General features: G+C 42.3%; 1 protein-coding gene across 1 annotated transcript in view; it reads right to left on the bottom strand.

Annotated features, from left to right (window-relative positions):
- BCL11A (BCL11 transcription factor A) overlaps positions 1–18,159 on the bottom strand; it is a 249,058-nt gene extending 230,899 nt beyond the window's left edge. The window contains exon 1 of the mRNA XM_081903918.1: positions 18,024–18,159. The gene's annotated coding sequence lies outside the window, so the exon portion shown is untranslated. The remainder of the gene's footprint in view (positions 1–18,023) is intronic.
- Positions 18,160–22,476: the final 4,317 nt, after the last annotated feature.

Here is a 22,476-nt window from a genome sequence, read left to right as displayed (position 1 = left end):
ATTTTCACACCACACTCTTGTGGCACCTTGAAAACTAAAAGTTTATTGTTGTGGCATAAGCATTTGTGAGCCAAAGCCAATGCACTCATTAGAGTGCATCATGTGGGGATCAAAGTGGATAAGCTAGAGAGAAGAGGTGAGCAATGGGTATGTGCAAGGACACTTTCCATTTTCATCAGGCAATGGGGAGGCCCCAAAAAACCTGGTCACTAAAAATTGAGAGCATGGGAAGCATATGAACATATGAAGCTGTCTTAAACCAGGTCAGGTAATTTGTCCACCTCACCCAATATCGTCTGCATGGACTGGTGGTGCCACACAGAGGTTTTTTCCTTATCTGAAACCAGCTCCAGCAGGTAAGTCAGTGCAGAAAGGGATCGCTGTAAATTGAAAGTTTGGGGGGGGGGGTGACCTAAAACAGTGGTGGCCAAACTCGGCCCTCCAGATGTTTTGGGACTACAATTCCCACCACCCCTGACCACTAGGGATGATGGGAGTTGTAGTCTCAAAACATCTGGAGGGCCGAGTTTGGCCACCACTGACCCAAAGGATATAGTAGCTGGTAGTGCAAGGGCTTAACTAAAATGAGAAAGGGAAGGAAAGCAAGCAAGTGCCAAAATGTTGTAAAATGATACAGTCTGCAAAATGTAAATGTGATCGTGCCTCCATTTTAAATCAGCACTATAACAATAGACTATAATGTTTTCCTTACCTATTCCCCCATTCCCTGCCCCAACACTTACAAAATTAATTTGGCAGAATCAGGATATACCTTACATAGATTAGTGATAAATCATGTATTTTTAATGAATATCAATAGGAGAAACCCCATGACATAGGCCTGCTATCTAATTTGATTAAACTGTGCTTAAGGCAAACCTACCTCTCCGGCTAGGGAATACTACTATAATGACTTTGTGAGGATTATTGCAGGCAGTTTTAATGATTTAATGAACTGTCTCTATATTTCGTTCAATAGCCTTAAAATGATTTGTATTTCAGAAAAATTAGCTCACTTTGATTCTGATTCTGTTTGATGGTAAGTTTAAATAACCCAACCCTTAACACAATGGAAAAGAAAGAAAATGATGCTGGAATCATAGCTGAGTAGCTGCAAGAAAATAGTTACAGCAATCATGAACAATTTGTACAATAGAGGTACACATTAATTCTTCAAAGAGATGGGCAATTTCTTTTCTGTGTTTGCTTGCTTCCCCCTTTGGGGCTAGCTGCCCCAAAAGCAAGGTACAGTGGTACCTTGGGTTAAGTACTTAATTCATTCTGGAGGTCCGTTCTTAAGCTGAAACTGTTCTTAACCTGAAGCACCACTTTAGCTAATGGGGCCTCCTGCTGCTGCCGCGCTGCCGGAACTCGATTTCTGTTCTTATCCTGAAGTTCTTAACCTGAAGAATGATTTCTGGGTTAGCGGAGTATGTAACCTGAAGCATATGTAACCTGAGGTACCACTGTACAAGGATGGGGAGGGGGGATTGAGGCAAGCTAGCCCTAAACCTTAGAGCAGGGTTGGGAATCCATGGTGTTGTTGGACTACAACTCCCTTCATCCTGACCATTAGCCATTCTGCCTGGGGTAGATGGGAGCTGGAGTCCTATGACATGTGGAGGGCTAACGTTCCCCATCTGTGCCTAAGATGAACAGAGAGCTGAGCTTCATTTCTAACCTGACAAAGCCTCTAGACATTATATATTTATTTATACCCTGTCTTTTTCCCTGACAGGCTTACAGACTTGCCTAAAATCTCCAGGCTCCACCTGCAAACTGCTTCTAGGCTCTGCCTGCCTGATATTTGCTATACACCATATTGATCCAAATATAAGCTCCCCCCACATATTGGCTGCACCCCTAATATGAGATCTCTTAAATCATTGCTTCTCAACCTATAAGTGTGATTATAGATTAAAGACAGACAGGTTTTGCACAAGCCAGATTAGAGGGTGAGGATCGGAAGAACTCTGCAGGAAGCATATTTTTTTTTAGTTGTCCAAGCAGTGTTCACACAAAAATGGATTCACCAGTGGATGAACTGTAGCACTGTCTCTTGCAGCCAGGATGATAGTGGCAACACTCCAGTCCACTGGTGCAGTGTGACTTTCATTGGCTACCAAACAGCAACAGAGCAGCAACTGGAAGCATAATAAACTCCTTACTCCTGATACAAATAAGTCCAGGACCACAAAATGTTATAATGAAACTATCCACCCAAAGAACATTTGTATGTCTAACTCAAAACATCTCTAGGGTTTCAGTTAGGAATATTCCCAGCCCTTCCTGGAGATGCCAGGGATTGAACCTGCATAACACTGCATGACAAAGCAGATGCTCTATCACTGGGGGCAAATTGTGGGGTTTACCCATGAGAAACCAAACATTCCTCATCAGGTTTGCTTGGTTGTGGTATAAAACTCCAGAAGAGAGTGTTATCAGTCACCAGCCATCATTTTAACAAGTCAGAAGATGCAATCTATGGTTTATTTTTGTGTATGTGTAAGTGTGTGAGAGGGCTCTCACAGAACATCTGTAAATGTAGGAAAATGGGAACATTAATAATACAGGCATGGTAATTCATTTTTTAATGGTCTTTTGAGAGAGAGAGAGAAACATTCAAGGTTTTTCTGTAAGATTTTCAAGGATCATCATGAAATAGTTTCACACATGAAAGGAAATAACTTGGGAGTAAAAGAAAAGGGGAACAAATAGAGAAAACTTTATTCTCTCAGCGTTGACCTATTTTGTTCAGGTCTAACAGCTCAGATGCTCCCAATTCCTTGGAACAAGGATTGTAAAGCTATAACACTCCTCAATTACTTCTTGTTGGCCAGACAAGCTAAACCTGTTATTTGACAATGCATCATGATCTAAGGCAGTAAACTTTATCTCACAGGGGTCATGAGAAAATGGCCACAGGTACCGCTTGGTAACCTTCATGAGATAATTTTTCACAGTTATCATCCAAGCACTTTAAAGCACAAAAAGATATGTTATCTGCACGCTCGGTTTATTATAAGGTGTGGGTGAAAATCCCCTATAAAGCCACTCAGAAGTAACTGTTGCGTGGTGTTCCTGCAGAAAGAGGCAATTCAGCAAAATACCTTCTTGACAGTGTAACTACTCGGAATAAAAGGGCAGGATCCAGTCAAGGAGTTGACATATTTTCAGTCCACCCCACTCTGCTCTCTTCCCTCCTCTCTTTATTACTCTCAGAGAAACAGAAACTCAGTATATTTCTTTTCTTTTTCCCCCTAGAGCTGCAACCTTTAATCAATCAGTTAATTCTGGGGTACCCAAAATAGTGCCTATGGGCACAACAACACTCAGACACACTCCCAGTGGCTGACAAGACCCTATCCCAACTTATTTTTTAAAGAATTAGGGGGTGGCTTTATTGTTAGGGGTGGCTGCCTGTTTTCAGAGTGTGTTGCTTGCTTTGTTGTCTGTTTTTATTTATTTTTGTAAGGGATTTATGAGTATCAGCAATTTTCCCTCTGTAAAATGGATATTTTGTGGTGCCCACAATATATTAGATTTTGAAATGTATCCCTGGCCCTTAAGAAATTAGGAACCCCCAAATTAACCAATTCAATTCATCAAGAAAACATCTTTAAAATCAATGTTAAAAATGTATCCTTGCTTAATTTGGAAACTTCTCTTTTTTAAATGTTAATTATTTTTAGTATAAGAAGTTATCAAAACTGCAGATGGTGGACAATAGATTACAAGATACCTCTGGACCATGGGCCAAGTTTGGCCCAGCATAGGTCCCAATTTGTCCTGCAAGGAGACTGTTTTCCCCAAACCCACTTGTTACATATGATGTCAACTATACGGCAGATACCTAGGCAACTGGATCAGTTGTGAGACCAAGATCCCTAAAGGGAATTCAACTGCGCAGCCAATTGCTGCAGAAAGCCTGTTCAATTAGCTGTGCAACTGAGTTCCCCCATGGAGAACTCAATTGCACAAACCCTGCAGAAATCAGTGCTGAAGTCACTTCTTATCAGCTGATCGCTAATGACTTGAAGTCTCCTGGACTGACTGTGTGGTCACACAGACAGAACTGCAGAAAGCAGCTTGTTGGCCCTATGCTCAGCACTGGTGTGCACAGGGCTAGCAAAGCACCTTACACTTGGTAGTTCTGAAACACCTGACAACCAGGTGGCTGTCAGGCACCTGTGAAGCATTGCACAAGGGGCTTTGACAGGTAGATATTATCCACATTGAGTGGCAGTAGTTCTACAGGGTTTCAGACAACAGTCTTTCCCAGCCCTTCTTGGAGATCCAAGGGATAGAACCTGCAGCCTCCTGCATGCAAAGAAAATGCTCTACTACTGAGCTACAGTCCTTCCCCCAGAGGGGGTAGTTATTGGAAAAGTGTGGAAATAATGGGATTCATGTTAGCTTTATGCAGACCTTCAAATGAACAAGTGGAGATTGGAAGCAGAATCTGGCTTCCTTCTGACACATATTCATTGCATGCTGTTAATTTTCTGTGTACAGATGAGTTTTCCTCCCTTTCCCATGTAGGAGTGTTCAAACATGCAACCCTACCACTTGCAGTCTGAAGTTATATGGTCCAGATTTTCCATTTAATGTGCTGTTTGTGTAGACTGGTCCAGTATTCAACAAACAAGTTTTCTTGAGCAAGTATTTTACAGTCAGATCCTTGGCTGATGCAATACCGAAAAGCATCCAAGAACTGGCCTTTAATCCACTGTTTTATTAGTTGCCCTCTCGTTACACCTTCCAACTTCCACTGCTTCTTATGCTAACCCCTTCTCCAGTGCACCTAATCAAATTCTGAAATGTAAATAACAAGAGCCCGGACGAAGGGCCTCAGTTGGATATGCCCATTATAGAAATTAAAAAGAGACTTCTACAGGAAGCACCTCATTTTCATCTGTTCATGGTGACGGTGACTCTGACTTAGTGAGCTTTTTGCATTTCCCAGCAAGAAATTCTGTTTTAGCATTGCCATGATAGACACTGCACCTCTCATTGTTCTGAATGTATGGCACCATAATTTATCTGACCACACATTTTCAAAAGTAGGTGTTTAAATGTAAGTAATTTTTTTTTGGGGGGGGGAGAGCGCCTTTCAAAATTGCTGCTTATAAAATGTCACTATTTTGTGGTAATGATTCAGTCACATACCAACTAATTTAGGTTGTGCAATTAAAGTGGATTTAGCAGTGTTGCAAATCTAAATTGTGTGATGAGGAAGGTGATGGAGAAATGTACTGGAAAGTGTGGAATAATAGCAAGATCGGAAAATAATCTGTGCAAACAAATCAGAATGAATATGCAACAAAACAGCGGCGTCAGATAGTGCAAATGTTGTACCAGTAAATCAGGTGGCCTCAATGTTTCTTGGTTTTTGCAAGTGGCAAGGTAAAGTAACTTCCTTTAAGTAAGGACCAGGACTAGGCAAAATTCTTCATACTCCAACTCCTATTCTCCAACTGCTCTATTCTGCCTTCAACAGTCCACACCTGAAGTACTGTGTCCATTTCTGGGTGCCACCATTTAAGAAGGATATTGACAAGCAGGAATGTGTGCAGAGGACGGTGACCAAGATAATCAAGGGTCTGGAAACCAAGCCTTATGAGGAACAGTTGAGGGAGCTGGATATGTTTAGCCTGGAAAAGAGGAGACTGAGACAAGATATGATAGAAAGAGCAAGCTTGTTTTCTCCTGTCCCAGAGGGTAAGACCCAGAGCAATGGTTACAAGAAAGAAGATTTTGATTAAACATCAGGAAGAACTCTGAGGATAAAAGCTGTCTGACAGTGGAACAGACTCCATCGGAAGGTGGTGGAGTCTCCTTCATTGGAGGTTTCTAAGCAGAAGTCAGATGGACATCTGCAGTGCATGCTTTAGTTGAGAATCCTGCATTGTAGGGGGTTGGACTAGATGACCCTTGGGATCGCTTCCAACTCTACAGTTCTATGATTCTATCAGTCCTATTCAGCAGGGTCAGTGGTCAGGAATGATGGACTCTAGCAACATCTGGGGAGCCATAGGCTCCCCATCCCTCATGCATGAAAAGCCTATGTTGGATCAAACCAATGGTCTGCCTTGCTCAACATTCTAAATAGTTTCCCCATGTTTATCTATCCTCTATACTGTTATGGCTCTGCAAAGTGAGGTGCCCCTTTCTCTAAGTTATTGGTTAGTTTAATAGCTAAAGATGCTTCTTTAATGGAAGCTAGTGACAAGTTGCTTGCTTCAATGAGCATTACAGGCAACTCTCAACTTACAAGGTGTGAAGGACTGGCAGGGCTCTGACAAGTGTGTGGTGGAAGCAGAGAGGCCAGTGATTTACAGGGTTTTGTGCCAGCACAAGGAAGGAGCTAGGCTGGAGGAAGGGGAAGAGTCTGAGCAATCTGACATAGGGGAGGTGGAGCAGGATGTGTTAGAAGCTGAGGAAGAGGCTGTTCAGGTGAGGGGAAGGCTGGTCAATGTTAGGATTTTTATCTACCTGTGCTGCTCAGCAAGTAGCACTATGTTGTTTATATCATATGAGTGTCTGAGAGAGCGTGAGACAGGAAGTCTTAGCACTGTTGCAAGTTAGTTTCACTTCTGTGTAAGATGCTGTTCTGTACTGGTGCTGAGAGAGCACAGACATGCTGATGGATTCATAGAATCATAGAGTTGGAAGAGACCACAAGGGCCATTGAGTCCAACCCCCTGCCAAGCAGGAAACACCATCAGAGAACTCCTGACATATGGTTGTCAAGCCTCTGCTTAAAGACCTCCAAAGAAGGAGACTCCACCACACTCCTTGGCAGCAAATTCCACTGTCGAACAGCTCTTACTGTCAGGAGGTTCTTCCTAATGTTTAGGTGGAATCTTCTTTCTTGTAGTTTGGATCCATTGCTCCGTGTACGCTTCTCTGGAGCAGCAGAAAACAACCTTTCTCCCTCCTCTATGTGACATCCTTTTATATATTTGAACATGGCTATCATATCACCCCTTAATCTCCTCTTCTCCAGGCTAAACATGCCCAGCTCCCTTAGCCGTTCCTCATAAGGCATTGTTTCCAGGCCTTTGACCATTTTGGTTGCCCTCCTCTGGACACGTTCCAGTTTGTCAGTGTCCTTCTTGAACTGTGGTGCCCAGAACTGGACACAGTACTCCAGGTGAGGTCTGACCAAAGCAGAATACAGTGGCACTATTACTTCCCTTGATCTAGATGCTATACTCCTATTGATGCAGCCCAGAATTGCATTGGCTTTTTTAGCTGCCGCGTCACACTGTTGGCTCATGTCAAGTTTGTGGTCAACCAGGACTCCTAGATCCTTTTCACATGTACTGCTCTCAAGCCAGGTATTCTTGTATTTGTGCCTCTCATCTTTTTTGCCCAAGTGCAATACTTTACATTTCTCCCTGTTAAAGTTCATCTTGTTTGTTTTGGCCCAGTTCTCTAATCTGTCAAGGTCGTTTTGAAGTGTGATCCTGTCCTCTGGGGTGTTAGCCACCCCTCCCAGTTTGGTGTCATCTGCAAATTTGATCAGGATGCCCTTGAGTCCATCATCCAAGTAGTTGATAAAGATGTTGAATAAGACCGGGCCCAAGACAGAACCCTGTGGCACCCCACTAGTCACTCTTCTCCAGGATGAAGAGAAACCATTGATGAGCACCCTTTGGGTTCGGTCAGTCAGCCAGTTACAAATCCACTGAGTGGTAGCATAGTCAAGACCACATTTTATATAGACTGTATATAGACTGTTAATAAAGTAGTTTTAGAGCTACTGATTGACTCTTCTGCTATGAGATTCTAGAAGACGAGCGTGCTCCTCTCAGGAGGGAGGGGTCACTTATCACCAGTCTCTCTGGTCTGAGAAAGATTTACAGCCAGAGGGTGAGACCGCAGAGACGCCCTGGTGTCTTGGGAAGGTGATGGCCTTCCCGGGTGTTCTTCCAACAGTCACATCCCTGCCATCCTCTGTACCACTGTCTCCTAGGACCAGGACGGCTTGAAGAGGCAAGCACAGTGGCAACCTCCATGTAGGAGAAGTCTCTGGTTGGTTGGTTGGTTGGTTGGTTGGTTGGTTGCATGCACTCCATCAGATAAGTGTACCTAAGCACAGGTGGGGTGGGATCCCACTGTTGCTCCAACTGTTCAGCCGGGGAACAAGCCTAGGAAAGTTAATGCCAGCTATATCATCACCAGAAGCATGTGTGCATGTGTATTCTATGCACCTTAGGACCTTAGAAGTGCATGCTTTTTGCAAGAAAGAATAAAACTATCGGCCGTTTGTCCTCCTTGGCTGGGTGTGCTCAGGACATCAGGGGGTTACATTCCAGGGTTTTATAGTGCATAAAGCCAACATCACATATAGTCAAAATGCATTGGGTTTAATAGCGAGTGGGATTGACAAAGTCTTTTTTCCAGAAAGCCTGCCCTCTTTCCACCTCTTTTTTTTTTTAATTAAATGCCAAGCACATAAATATGAATGTGTGCAAGTTAGATGTGTGTACATTGTGAGTTACCTGTGCCTATAAAACAGCCTTATACCAGCTTAGACTAATTGTCTATTTAGTCCAGTACTGTCTACATCAGCTGGCAGAGCCTCCAGGGTAACAAGAGGAGAAAGGTATTTTATGCCACCTGATCCTTCAAACGGGAGAGGCCGGAGACTGAACCTGGGACCTTTTGCATGCAAAGCACATGCTCTACCACTGAGCTACCATCCCTTTGTTAGCTACATTTCAGCACTGATTAATGTTTATGTCAAGTGGCCACCAGCTACAACCCAACTGCTGGAGAAGGAGCTGGAAAGAAATGGTTTGGGTCAGTTGAAATATAACCAGCAAAGAGGCAGCAGCCTGCTCTGCAACTAGATGAGAGAAAAAGGCAGCAATATGATAGTGACAGAATCATAGAGTTGGAAGGTACCCCAAGGGTCATCAAGTCCAACCCCTGCAATGCAGGAATCTCAACTAAAGTATCCATGACAGATGGCCATTCAAGCTCTGCTTAAAAGCCTCCAATGATGACCACAACACTGTTGAACAGCTCTTACTATCAGAAGGTTCTTCCTGATGTTTAGTCAGAACCTTGTTTGTTCAATTAAGGGTGTTGGTTTGATTCTGACCCAAAGCAGGAGAAAAGCTTGCTCCATCCTCCATGTGACAGCCCTTGAGATATTTGAAGCTAGCTATCATTATAACCTCTCAGTCTCCTCCGCTAAGCATGGGGGAACCACTACCAACTAGAGAAGATACTTCACTAAATGGATAAATTGTCTGGTCTGGTACAAGGTAGTTTTCCATGCCAGAAGGTTGCTCAGGGAGCGGAGAAATAGAAATATTTGTAGGCATGAAGCTGAGCTCATCTGACTTCTTCTCCCACCCTGCAAATATTATATTTATTCTGGAGCTGCTTGCCCCTGGCATGAAAGCAAATGATCTGCAGTGTCAACTCAAAAGTTCTGGAGACACTTTAGGCCATGAGTAGGCAAACTAAGGCCTGGGGGCCGGATCTGGCCCAATCACCTTCTAAATCCAGCCCACGGACAGTCCAGGAATCAGCGTGTTCTTACATGAGTAAAATGTGTCCTTTTATTTAAAATGCATCTCTGGATTATTTGTGGTGCCTGCCTGGCGTTTTTACATGAGTAGAATGTGTTCTTTTATTTAAAATGCATCTCTGGGTTATTTGTGGGGCATAGGAATTCGTTCATTTATTTTTTTTCATAATATAGCCCGGGCCCCCACAAGGTCTGAGGAACAGTGGACCAGCCCCCTGCTGAAAAAGTTTGCCGACCCCTGCTTTAGGCTCACGGGGAAAGCAGGAAGTGTCCATGTTAGGAGTCAAGCAGAGCACATACAGGACCTTGGACAGCTCCAATGTGTCCTGCAGGACAGCCACCAAAAGGCAGTCTCTGCAGAGGGCTAATCAACAGAAGCATTTATGTAACTGACCAGATCTGGAGTGTAGAGGAGTTGACCAGCTGGTTAAAGGGTGCTCCCCTTACTTTGTAGTCTTTGATTTCTGCAAGACTTGGGAGACAGCAGTACTGCACCAGTGTCATAGGATAGTGGCAGGGGCTGTATTCTCTAGCCAGGAGAGTCCTGAATAAGCACTGGTGGTTCTTCCTGGAGGAAATAGTCTAAACTTCATCTTCAGAACCCTCTGCTGCACAGGGCAAGGTCCTTGGGTCATGGTCAAGGTCATGGCAAGAGGCATGAATGCCCAACTGTGGGTGGACAGTGTTCCACAGGACAGGGAAGGAAAGTTTTAACCCAGCTGCTCACTTATTCTTTCTTCATGATCTGTGGCATTTCATCTGTTATATTTTTGCAGATATTGTTTGGTCACTTTTTAATTATTGATTTGTAACTGATGGAGGTGATTTTGTTTGATTGTGTGCTGACATTTTATTATCTTGCACAATAATTGCAATATCTTAGGTGATATGGATTCTTGTTTTGTTTTTGTTATAGGGTGGCAGTGTGATTTTTGTCCTATATTTTGCCATTTCTATGGGTTTGTAAACCACCTTGAATACAGTAATGCAGAAAAGTGGTATTAAAGTGGGGGATGAAAGAGCCCTGGTCTGATAAGAGTCCCCATATGCCCACCCTATCACCCTAAGTTCTCCTTAGCAGATTCTCCTCCCTGCTTTGCTTCACTTTTTGCTGCACAGGAGTTGTGCTGTGGCAAAGGGAAGAAACACCAATACAATTTCAAGCTAAGCGAAAATATAAGGGCAGTAGTTTCCTTCATAACTGTAATGCTGGGGAGGGGACAGCTGTTATTTGACTTGGCCATTTCCTCTTATTATGGTCAGAAGAGGGAGCAGCTGTATTTTTACTATGGCTTCTTTTCCCCAGTTAAGGCATAAATTAAGAAAAGATGGGCTTGAATTACTCATAGCAGCAATCAAGGGTCACCTGCTGGGTTAAAAAGCAGACTCCAGTGCAATGATAGAATAGGAGTAAGTGAAAACAAAATGCATCGTGAAGCAATGTTTGTAGCAGACCTAGGCCACATGGTCCCCTCCAGATGTCGTTGGACTACAGTGCCCATCATCATTGACAATACTGGCTGTGGCTTATGGCAGCTGAAGTCCAGTAGCTTCCCCTTTTTAAATAGTGTAATTAAGGAATTGAATGTAAAAACAAACCTGATGGACCAGACCAAAGGCCCAACTAGGCCAGCATACTGTTTCCCACAGTGGCCAATCACATACCTCTGGGAAGCTGTCAAGCAGGACATGAGCACAATAGCCCTCTCCTGCTGTTCTTCCCTGGATGTAGTATACAGCCATTGTCACTAACAGCCATTGATAGCCATTCAAGTTGCCAGCCTTAATCACATCTTGTGGCAATTAATTCCATGAGTTAACTATGCACTGTATGAAGAATTTCTGCCATGAATCTCCCAACTAAATGATCCAAGTTTCAAGTATTAAAAGAGGAAAATAAAAAGTCACTCCGTCCATTTTCTCCAGACTATGAATCATTTTATACACTATTACATCCTCCTACATTTGCATTTAAAAGAAAGCTTTAATGAACCCAATGTTATATTTCATCGATCATTTTGGTTGCCCTTTTCTGCACCTTGTCCAGCTCTACAATAGTCTTTCTGAAATACACCAAGCTAGAATATGCTCTGGCAGAATAACAGATTTTTATAACTGGCTGGACTGGAACCACAGTTCCCAATAAAAGGCTCGAAGGGTGTGGATTAATTGTTCAGTTCTTTACTGGCATCCAAAATCTGAATGAAAGTATATTGTGGGGACAATAAACTATATTATACTAATCTCAGTAGAATAATGTAAGAGCCCTGTTATATCAGACCAAAAGTCCCTGTTGTCCAGTATTCTGCTTCCAACAGTGTACAGTCAATACCTCTTGGAAGTTCACAAGCAGGGCATGAAAACAACAGCCTTCTCCTGGCAGATATGATACAATGTTTCCAGGTGAATTTATTACCTCTTCCATATACAATATGTGCATTCTTTCAGCACAAATATTTTCAAAGTTGCCACTGGGTCCCAGCCCCTCTAAGGCAAAGGATTGTTAAAGGATGTAGAGCAGGAAAATCCTACTTTTCTGCTCCCACAGGCTGAGGCTGGTTCAAACATGTGGATATGGATGTCCCACACCCATGCATTCCATTATGAGAGCCAGTGTGGTATAGCCACATTAGGACCTGGGAGACCAGGGTTCCAGTCCCCACTCAGCCATGAAGCACACTGTGTTACCTTGGGCCAGTCACTGTCTCTCAGCCAAATCTACCTCACAGGTTTGTTGCAGGGATTAAATGAGGAGGGGAAGAACCATGTATGCCGCCTGGAGCCTTGGCTTGCATGCTACTTTAAGTGCTGGCTACTGTAACAAGGGGGATTTTGCATAACACATTATGATAAGGTTACCAGACATCCCTGTTTCCCGGGGACAGTCCCTAGATTTACAAATCAGTCCCATACAAAATCCATTGTAGTTGAAAAGTGTCACCGGATTCATTGGGGGGGAAATCTGGTAACCTTACCTTATGACCACTAGTCAGAAAATGTCCATTTTTTACCTTTTAGAATTGTCTTAGAAAGGTGCTCAACAGATCTCATGGAAGTAACCCTTGCTGCTTCTAAGCATTCAAAATGGGGATCATGAGTGTGTCAGGGAAATGAGGGCATATCAGCTGTAGATTCCACACCTTCCCTACATGCATTCATGTCCTCATGCAGTTATAATACTTGTGTGAATCCATCAGTCGATCCCCACTGGAATCTCTTTATAAATGGAGTCCCTTTATAAGTATGATATTGAATGGGGGGTTTGGGGGGAGAGCTGCCTCAATGGTGGCTCCTCATTTGTGGAATGCTCTCCCCAAAGAGAGCACCTGGCATCATCATTTGTTGCTTTTAGGCACCAGACAAAAACATTTTTAAGCCCCAGTCTTGGTCCTAATTTGGAGGGTACTTAGGTATGTTTAAGGCATGCAGGTGGCGCTGTGGGTTAAACCAAAGAGCCTAGGGCTTGCGAAGGTTGGTGGTTCAAATCCCTGTGATGGGGTGAGCTACCGTTGCTCGGTCCCTGCTCCTACCAACGTAGCAGTACAAAAGCACGTCAAAGTGCAAGTAGATAAATAGGTACTGCTCCAGCGGGAAGGTAAACGGCATTTCTGTGTGCTGTTCTGGTTCGCCAGAAGAAGCTTAGTTATGCTGGCCACATGACCCAGAAGCTGTACGCCAGCTCCCTTGGCCAATAAAGCGAGATGAGCACCGCAACCCCAGAGTCGTCCGCGACTGGACCTAACAATCAGGGGTCCCTTTACCTTTACTTAGGTATGTTTGCAGACTCTTCTACTGCTCATCATTTTTAGTAGGATGAGTTCAATTGATTCAGCTCTTTTATACATATTTTGGATGAGCATTTTAAATTCTTACTTTATTCTTGTTCTTATACATGGTTTTAAAGTTTGTTTTCACATTGTAAGTTGGAGTCATTTTTAGTATAAGTGACAAATAAATATACTAAACAATAAATAAATAAATAGCTTTTTGCACTGGGGTAATTGTTTTCTTCTACTTTTCCTTAAAGAGGGCCTTTCTTTCCACAAATTTTTGTTAGCATTAAATCATAAAATAGAGCTTCATTCAACAATGTCAATCAAGATAAGCTTTTTTTAAAAAAAAACTAATTTAATTTAAATCCTTTCAACATATTCCTTACTCTAGCACTAGGCATCCAGTGTTATGCTTATCGGACAACTATTTTCATTATTAAGACACTTAGGGATAGATTACTCTTTGACTCTAAGATTATTGTACTGGCAGCAAGTTCAGAAGTGTGTGTGTGTGTGTGTGTGTGTGTGTGTGTAATATTCTCAATGTGTATTCTATCAGCTCTGGGATTTATGATGGACTCAGAAATGTCTGCTCTCATTCTTCATCAAAGATTATAATTTTAGGGGTCTGGTTTTTTTCTTACAGAAACAAAGAATTGGTTTCTAGAAATACTTTTATCATGAATGAACTCCACATAGCTGAAATTAGTCTTGGCTTATCATTATTTTTCTCAGTCTCATCCAGCCACTATCAAAAAGATTCCTCTATCAATGAGTGTTAAATTTTTTCTCTCACCAATAAAATGTAATCCTTATCTACAAGGACAGATAGGAAATAAGCACAAAAACTAATCATTTATTGGACAGCTGTTAAATTACCAATGTTGAATCCAAATAATTTCCATCTTTTGCATATTATATCAATTATCCTGCAGAACAATCCAATATCAATATCCACCAGAATTACCAGAATTGCTTGTAATTTCATATATCCACAAAAATTGGGTTTGGGTGATCTCACAAAATCCACACCTTGAAATAAACATATGGCCAAGGACTTCTTCATTTTTAAATAAAATAAAATCATGCCATACTGAGGGGTGGGAGGAATCAGTATCCTGCCGTATATCTTCTTTCCACTTTCAGCTTGTGGGAAATATTTTCTAGAACAGCAATTTGCTAGACTTTTGAATACCAGTAATCTAAGTTGTCTAAATCAAATGTCTTCCACAGAATTTTGCCACAGTTGCTCTTGCCACCATTAATAGGTATGAAATGGGTTGTTTGTTTTTTATACCTCTATCCACATCTATATACAAGTATCCTCTCCAACACATGGGACAATTGCCTGGTTGTATGAAACAGAGCTTCCTCAGGATAAGTTCCCAGCTGTGGGCCACTTTTAGCATTGTCATCTGAGCTGACAATGACTTGTAAAGAGCCTTAAGCCCATAACCCATTGCACAGTTCTTCTTTAAACAGGGCATTCCAGTTAAGTTTCCAACAAAGCCTTTGGTTGGAACCAAAAGATACATTTATTAACTTTTTGTATAACAGGGAGGTCATTGCCTCGTTCACATCAATGGGAGGGAAAGCCACCCTGTATCAGCAACCACTCTGCCATTATCACTGTGACAAAACAACTCAAAAGGGACAACTCTGGGGAAGTGAAACTATTGAGGGGGGAGGGGGTGTTATTGGTTTTTGTTTTTATTATGTGTTTTGTGTTTTTTTATCTTGTATTTTTATGTTGTGAACTGCCATGAGATCATTATCATAACAATATGGGGAAAGAACATTTTGCACATAAAGGCAGAGGTTTACACAAAGCAGCCTGTCTCCACAACACTCTTAAGAACTTGAGAACATTGCTGACTCTTAAATGACTAGGACGAAGAAATTGAGGGAATGCCCATCCAATCTGCAGATGACACCAAACTGGGAGGGGTAGGTAATGCCACAGAAGACAGAATTAGGATTCAAGATTACCGTAACAGAATGGAGAACTGGACCCAAATGAACAAAATGAAATTCAATAGGGACAAATGTAAGGTTCTACACTTAGACAGAGCGAACCAGTTGTACAAATATAAGATGGGGGGACACCTGGCTTGCCAGTAGTACATGTGAAAAGAACCTAGGAGTCTTAGTAGACCACAGGCTTAATATGAGTCAACAGTCTGGTGCAGCAGTCAAAAAATCTAATTCTATTCTAGGCTGCATCAACGGAAATACAGTGTCCAGATCAAAGGAAGTAATAGTACCACTCTATTCTGCCTTGGTCAGACCACACCTGGAATATTGTGTCCAGTTTTGGGTGCTCCCATTTAAGAAGAATATTGAAAAGCTGGAATGTGTGTAGAGGAGGGAGACCAAGATGATCAAAGGGTCTGGAAACCAAGCCTTACGATGAACAGTTGAGGAAGCTGGATATGTTTAGCCTGCTATAGAGGAGACTGAGAGGAGATATGGAAGCCATCTTCAAATATCTCAAGGGCTGTAACATAGAAGATGGAGCAAGTTTGTTTTCTCCTGTTCCAGAGGGTAGGACCTGAACCAATGGCTTCAAGTGAAAGGCGATTCTGACTAAACATCAGGAAGAACTTTCAGACAGTAAGACCTGTTTGACAGTGTAACAGACTCCCTCAGAAAGTGGTGAACTCTTCTTCCTTGGGGGGGTTTTAAGCACAGGTTGGATGGCCATTTGTAATTGATGCTGTAGTTGAGATTCCTGCATTTCAGGGGGTTGGATTGATGACCCTCAGGATCTCTTCCAACTCTACAATTCTATGATTTTATTATTCTTTCCTTCTTTGAACCATAACAGGTAAGAGAATGGCACAATTAAGACACAATCAGACACAAACACCCAGTACTACACTCCAACAACTGGGGATGCCAAAATGCCCAAGTAAGCAAAGGAAGAGGAAAACACTTGCTCCAAAATGGAGTTGTTGTGACTGTGTTTGTATTGACAGGTGGTATCCAGATAGTCCTATGCATACTGCCCCATTGAAATGCCTCTGGCTACACAGATATCTCTCAACAACTGTCATGGATACTTTAGTTGAGATTCCTGCATTGTAGGGGGTTGGACTAGATGACTCTCGGGGTCCCTTCCAACTCTACAGTTCTATGACATTTCCTTTGCTGAATGTGTGGATTCAGTCTAGGAACTATTTTAATTTCTGTGAAGAAGAAAAAAGCTTGGTAATTTGATGAATCCAGAAGACTGTAGAAAAGCAAAATGCTAAACACAGACTTTTTGAACCCCTACCCATCCCAAGCCTCACTGCCAACAATAAACAGATCCCCAAAGCTTACTAAGAGCAGGGCATAATTAAAAGCAACTCAACACCAATTAATTAGTGCTGTTCTCTAAATAAATGGCTAAGAATGAAATATGGCTTCATAAAATAGTTCAGTGCTGAGTTGTTAGCAACTTGTCTTTGAAGAGTGAATGGAGCCACCCCAAGGGGCTATAGTCTATCTAATTCTCATCGATTAAACAAGACCTCCTCCAGGAAAACAGAACACTTCAAAAGCAGAAAACCTTATCTACAGACACATTCCAACCAATTTTTTAAAAGGCTTATTAGAAAGAAGAGCAATTGACTGTTTGAAAGCAAGGTGCATGTTCTCAAATTATTAAGTGAACACTTCCTCTTTGATTGTACTATCACAGGCAGAGATTGTACCAAGGGGGTACTTTAGTTTTTTGTTTAAGATTGGATATCTGAAATCCAGGACTCAGGAAATCTGCAAGGTTGAAATTGTGGGGAGGAGAAGTACAAAGTCTTTCCTCCAGTATCTCTTGCAGGGAAGCCCAAACATATGCTTACACTATTGGCTGTAAATGATGTAGGAGAAGAAAAAGAAAATAACATTTACAGTTTATTCAAGTATCCATCAGCCTTTCCAAGCATGCCTGGGTAAAACTAACTGACATAGTTTGGCAAATTTTAAAGGTTTGTCACCAGTTAAGTGTGCAAGGAAACATTTCCATTCATATAGGTAAAAGGTAAAGGTACCCCTGCCCATACGGGCCAGTCTTGCCAGACTCTGGGGTTGTGCGCCCATCTCACTTAAGAGGCCAGGGGCCAGCGCTGTCCGGAGACACTTCCGGGTCACATGGCCAGTGTGACATCGCTGCTCTGGCGAGCCAGAGCCGCACACGGAAACGCCGTTTACCTTCCCGCTGGTAAGCGGTCCCTATTTATCTACTTGCACCCAGAGGTGCTTTCGAACTGCTAGGTTGGCAGGCGCTGGGACCGAGCAGCGGGAGCGCACCCCGCCGCAGGGATTCGAACCGCTGACCTTTCGATCGGCAAGTCCTAGGCGCTGAGGCTTTAACCCACAGCGCCACCTGCGTCCCCGTTTCCATTCATATAGGAGAGGTTAAAATGCTTTAAAAGATATTGACCAATGTGTTTAACCCTATGATGGAAAACAGAGTGAGGAAATAAAAATGTGTTTCGAATAGAACACATTATTTTATTTATTTGAAATACATTTAGGCCACCCTTCAGCCAAACTATCGGGGTGGTTTATAATAAAATAATTTTAAAAACCAGAAATATTGATATAAAATCACAATAAAATAAACACAAAGCATAACCTTAAAAATTCAGAAGAGCAGGAGGGGAAATCTTCATGAAACACACATTCCAGACTACAAAACCTGGTCATTGTCCACCTACCTTCAAATGCTAGAGGGATGAGGAGGAGAGCTTCAGATGATGAACACAGTGTTTGAGTATATTCATGTTGTAGAAGATGGTCCTTTAGGTTTCGAGGTCTAGGCCCTTTTTAACAGGTGACACTAAAACTGCAGGAAAGAAGAGGTGCAATTATTACAACCACTTACTAACTTGCATAGGCAGTTCAAAAATCTGATACAAGTACATTTAAAACCACATTTTGCTTCTTCACACTAACAGTGGGAGAGGCTGTGAAGTCCTTTGAAGGGTATTAGTGAAATCAGTCTTGGCTTTTTGCATTTTGTACTCTGCCCTAGACTAACCCTCTAGCAAAACTAACTACCAACTGTAAAATGATGTTAATGACATAGGGTTTGTATTTTAAAAATTGCTGATTAGCTGCAGCTCAATTCCCCAGGGTGAGTCCGAGCTGGGGCAGGGAGGTCAAAACTACTGTATCTTTGGTCACAATGTTGAAGAGGGGATTTTGGTAGATACATCTGGTCCCACAAGAGTGAAGAAATACGCACTTATTACTGAAATATTACAGAATCTACTAGTGGCCCTCTGGGTGATTTACAGGAGACTGGCAAAGTTTCTGACTCCAAATTGGTTAACAATTGGAACAATATAATTTTCCCAATCTATATTAGACGGCTGACATGGAAAGCTATCCAGAAGTGAACTTTTGTGTCAAAGAACTGTTAGGTCAGTTCAGTTCTGGTAATGAAAATATAGTCCGAGCCTCAGAATTTCATTCTATTGTTCATTCTGTCTGTCTGTCTTTTGCACCTGACTGGTTGTTAGATCTCTAGTCAAAAACAAAGGAGTAATGACAAGCCTAAAGTCTGCCCATCTCTGTTCTATATGTTGCTTATGAGAGTCCTATCCTCCTTTGCATGTGGTCCCCCAATTCTCAGTGAGACAAAACAAGTTGGCCATTCCCGTTGACTAAGTTCCCCCAGTTCACTTTACTCACACAGTTCAGGGTGCTCCGATAATTATCAGCCACCCCTGCCTTTAAAGTTTCTCTGCAAGCAGCAATCAGAATTGCATGCAATCTCTGCATGAAGCTAATGAATTCATGACCAAGGCTACTCCTAGGCACGTTAACAATATCCTTTATCAGAGTATTACTGTCCAACTTTAATGCTGAGCACCAGGCCCTTGGCCATGCCTGAACTAATAATGAAACCAACAAGCTAGGACAGCATTTCATGGTAAGTAATGCTGTCACACAAGGCTCTCCTTGTTAAACATTTCCCTAAAAAAACACACAAAAAACCTTGACTGTTCCTTATTTCTAAAATAAAAAGGTACTTCTATATTTCTCTGCCACTAAGCCAAGTATGCATTTTTTTTCTTTTTTGAGAGTTTGATGGGGGCAGCTGCTGAATTGGAGTCTAGGTACTACAGTATACTGCTTTGACAGGGATTTAGGGAGGCCTGTGATATGGTGAATAGGCCTTATGTTATGACTGAGGGCCATCATGAGGATAGAATCTTGCTTTATATGAGAAAATGGAGATTCTCACCTTTGCTGATTGAGTGAACTGTGTCAATTACAGCATCACAAGCAGAATACATGTGGTCTAAAGATCCATGGAATCTCACAATTTGAGTAGGTAAGTGAAGTGTGGGGTTCCTCGGGGTTCAATTTTATCCCTCATGCTGGTTAATATATACAGGGTGAGTCTTTTAAAAGAGGCCCCGTGGAACATGTGTACTCTGTATCCATGGGGGCTCTTCTAAGGACTCACCCTGTACATGAAACCACTGAGTGGGGTCATATGGAGTTTTTAGTACATTTTTAGCAGTGCACTGATGACACACAGCTCTACTTCTCTTTTACATGTGCAGGTGTGGCAGTGAATGTGCTGAACCAGTGTCTTGCCTTAGTAATGGAGTAGAGGAGAGCCAATGAACTGAAGCGCAATCCAGATAAGACTGAGGCCCTGTTAGTGGGTAGTTCCCTGCTCTTGGAAGGTTGCCTGCTCTTGATAAACTTACACTCCCTTTGAAGGAGCAGGTACACAGCTTGGGGGTACTTCTGGAACCCTTGCTGTCGCCTGAAGTTCAGATGGCTTCCATTAGCCTTCCATTAGCTTCAAATGGTGGCCCAGCTCAACCACTTTCTGGACAGGGAATAGCTTAATCCCTGTCATCTATATTCTGGTGAGAACCTGAAGGGGCAAAACAAACCAGAATTAAGGGTGCTGGGTTCAGACATAATGGCAAGCCATAGTTAAAATATCCATGATTCATAAGCCAATAAAAACCATGACTCCAGATCATGACCTGTTGGCAGTGTTATGTGCAAACCTACCAGGCTAAACTATAGCCCTGGGTTCAGACACTAAGCCCCTCCGTGGTTTGTTTACCTGCTCATATAAAAGGAGGAGAAAAGTGGGAGCACGCAGGCTGCATCCACTAACGTGCAGCTTGTGCATAGTACAGTACGGCTTAATAAACTAAGCTTCGTAGCTTAGTGTAACATGTGAATGCAGCAGCATTCTATTGTTTGTCATAACTATTCTAAAAACTGAAATTGGGCAGGAAAAAGGGGGCTCCAATGCAGCATTAGTAACCACTTTTCAAACTCTACAGTTAATAATTAAAATGGTTCAATTAAATATCCGTGATTAGCTTTGCTTGCAGTAAGCATTCTGCTGTCCTACTTGTTTTGCTCCACTAATGTGATGAATGAAAAAGCTACCCATTGTTTGTCAATATATATTTAATCTAGAAGACAAATGACTGTAAATAGGTTACTTCATAATACAGTTAGCAGAAATGTAGGACACTAAGACATCTCAAGAGATCGGCATTGCCTATCTTTTCACCCCTCACACCTCTATACTTCTGGCATCCCATCAGGTTTGTGTGTTGTCTTGCTCTAGATAGAAAAGACATTTCTTTCTTTTTTTGTAGATGACTGGCTCAGATAATCAAAGTTGAAAAACCAGGGGCGATGATACCACTGAGCTATCAGAACAAGCCTGGTTGTAAATTTAAACACCACTTTTATTCATTAATCTCCAACAGCTAAAGACAAACTAAAAGCAAAATTAACATGATTGCAATGGAAGCACTCTTGTACCCTGGGGCTATTTTGGGGCCTGCTGAGAGAGAGTGAGCTGATCAAAGAAAGAGACTGCATCAAGGCTAGTGTGATTAGTGTGGCTTCACTGTGTTAATGGTTAGTTTCTCGTTCCTAAACTGTTTTGAGAGCTCGCCAGTACCACAATTAATCTGGGCTTCAATTTGGAGTGAAATGGCGCGGATGGACTGTCCAGTCTAATGACAGTATTTCACTGGGGACTCAATGCAAGCAATCAGAGCCAGAATATAATTGGTGGGTGCTCTGGGGTTGTAATCATTTGGAGGGGGGCTCTCAGGCTACAATTCCTCCCGTTTTATGTTATATAAATGCAGAGATACAAAAGAGAATAGCTTTTTATTTTACATATTATTAAGTAATTGTTTCCCAACCTATGACTTAGGAAGGGGCATGTTGAATAAAACAAAAGGATAGGGAACCAACATGGCTCCAATGGTAAAGGGCCATTGAACATTTAAAATGACTGTGACACTTTCATATTTGAATTCATGCAAAGAATTCATAAAGTGTAAACAACAGATGGGCATCCTTACATACCTATGCATGTGTGTCTGGGAGCCCCACATGAACAAAGATGTTTAAGGGCATATATACAATTGTCATTCTCTCTTTACATGTTTGCTTTAGGAAATGCCGGTGTACCTCCTTCAGCAAGCATGATTGCCATGTAAAGTGTGGAGCCATTCCAACATGTTGGGTATTGAATGCAAATGTAAGGAAACCAGATTCAAATCCCCACTCAGCTATGAAGCCCAGTGGGTGGCCTTGAACAAATCACTGTCTGGGGCTAATGTACCTCACATAGAGCTGTTGTGAGGGTAAAACACACCACTGTTTACTCCGCAGAGGAGTGGGATGCAAACATTACAATGTAGCAATTAAAAAGTGTGCTGCTTGGATTATACTGTATATCCATCTGCCTCTGTCTCTGCTGGAGGGATCAATTAACCTCCCTCCAACCCCACCACTTGCCCAAATACATGTGGCAAAAATTCATTCAGGGCATATATACAGAAGCCGTAGCACAGCTTACTTTTTAATCAAACTTATACCCTGCCCTTCCTCCCAAATGAGCCCATGGTGAGGTCACTTTTATCTTGCAAGGTAAAAACTGTGTATGTCCTGCATGGCACATCCCGAGCCCCCTAATACAGCCTGCTATCCTCAGATGCACTGAAGGACTGTCCCGTTCCTTGTGTTGAAGTGAGCTTCGGCGGCCAAGCTGCTCAGCTTCTATATGGGAGGGCACCATCCTGGTCCTCCACCTCAGGCAACCCCAGCTTCTGCCAACCTAGCAGTTTGAAAGCACACCAGTGCAAGTAGATAAATAGG

Source organism: Podarcis melisellensis (genome assembly GCF_964234715.1).
Source record: "Podarcis melisellensis genome assembly, chromosome: 3".
Taxonomy (NCBI): Eukaryota; Metazoa; Chordata; class Lepidosauria; order Squamata; family Lacertidae; genus Podarcis; species Podarcis melisellensis.
This window is presented reverse-complemented; position numbering and strand designations above follow the sequence as displayed.